The sequence below is a fragment of the Otolemur garnettii genome, unplaced genomic scaffold, assembly GCF_000181295.1.
Source record: "Otolemur garnettii isolate 467f Iridium unplaced genomic scaffold, OtoGar3 scaffold00173, whole genome shotgun sequence".
Taxonomy (NCBI): domain Eukaryota; kingdom Metazoa; phylum Chordata; class Mammalia; order Primates; family Galagidae; genus Otolemur; species Otolemur garnettii.
Window position 1 is genome coordinate 1,789,260 of NW_003852568.1, and position 1,536 is coordinate 1,790,795.

General features: G+C 44.8%; 1 protein-coding gene across 1 annotated transcript in view; it reads left to right on the top strand.

Moving 5' to 3' along the window:
- POLR2D (RNA polymerase II subunit D) overlaps positions 1–1,536 on the top strand; it is a 17,006-nt gene that overhangs the window by 6,170 nt on the left and 9,300 nt on the right. The gene's annotated exons all lie outside the window — the stretch shown is intronic.

A 1,536-nucleotide genomic window follows, 5' to 3' on the forward strand; every position in this document is an offset into this window, starting at 1 on the left:
CACCTAAGGTGGCGGGTTCGAATCCCCAGCCCGGACCCGCCAAACAACAATGACGGCTGCAACCAAAAAATAGCCGGGCGTTGTGGTGGGCACCTGTGGTCCCAGCTACTTGGGAGGCAGAGGCAGGAGACTCGCCTGAGCCCAGGAGTTGGAGGTTACTGTGAGCTGTAATGCCACGGTACTCTGCCCAGGGGGACAGCTTGAGGCTCTGTCGCAAAAAAAAAAAAACAAAAAAAAACAAAGGTGACATAGTGAAACTTGGTCTCAACAACAATGAAAAAAAATTTTAATTATTTAATGAGGCCAAAAGTTTCTTTAACTCCACTTTATACTCCAAATCTGTTATTCTACTGCAAAGTAACTATTCAAAGTGTATTGTGTATCACACAGACAGACACCCCTATTAAAAAAAATCATAAAAAAAACATAGCAGGGGATGCAGTGGCTCACATCTGTAATCCTAGCACTTTGGGAGGCTGAGGCAGGAGGATCATTTGAGGCCAGGAGTTTGAGACCAGGCTGAACAATAGCAAGACCCTGTCTCTACTAAACATAGAAAAATTAACTGGGCATGACTATGGTACCTGTAGTTCCAGCTCGTTGGGAGGCTGTGGCAAGAAGATTACTTGAGCCCAGGAGATTTGTAGTAGCTCTGATGATGCCACTGTATTCTAGCCCTGGAGACAGAGTAAGATCCTATCTCAGAAAAAATCCACATAGCTGGATGAGGTGGCTCACAGGTCTAATCCTATCACCCTGAGAGGGCAAGGAAGGTGGATTGCTTGAGCTCACAAGTTCGAAACCAGCCTGAGCAAGAGTAAGACCTTATCTCTAAAAAACTAGCTGGGCATTGTGGCAGGTACCTATAGTCTCCCAGCTACTTGGGAGTCCGAGGCAAGAGTTTGAGGTTGCTATGAGCTAATGATGTCACCCTCCACTGAGGGTGACAAAGTGAGACTATAGCTCAAAAAAAAAAAAAAAAAACCAAAACTCCACATAGTATTATTTTGTGGAGTCTTTTTTTTTCCTTTTTTAAAAGTAAAGTAGGCTTAGGGTGGCGCCTGTGGCTCAAGGAGTGGGGCTCCGGCCCCATATACTGGAGGTGATGGGTTAAAACCCAGCCCTGGCCAAAAACACTGTAAGGGGAAAAAAAAAGGCAGGCTCATTTAGTTTTTACTCTAAATGTCTTAGAGATCATTATATGTTAATAAATATACATCAAGAATGTTGTTTCTGGATTTTTGTTTGTTTGTTTTCTTGAGACAGAGTCTTACTATGTCATCCTCGGTAGAGTGCCATGGTGTCACAGCTCACAGCAACCTCAAACTCTTGGGCTTAAGTGATTATCTTGCCTCAGCCTCCCAAGTAGCTGGGATTACAGGTGCCTGCCACAATTTCCGGATTTTTTTTTTAAGACAGAGCCTCAAGCTGTCACCCTAGGTAGAGTGCTATGGCATCACAGCTCACAGCAGCCTCAAACTCTTGGTCTCGAGTGATTCTTCTGCCTCTGCCTCCCAAGTAGTTGGAACTACAGGG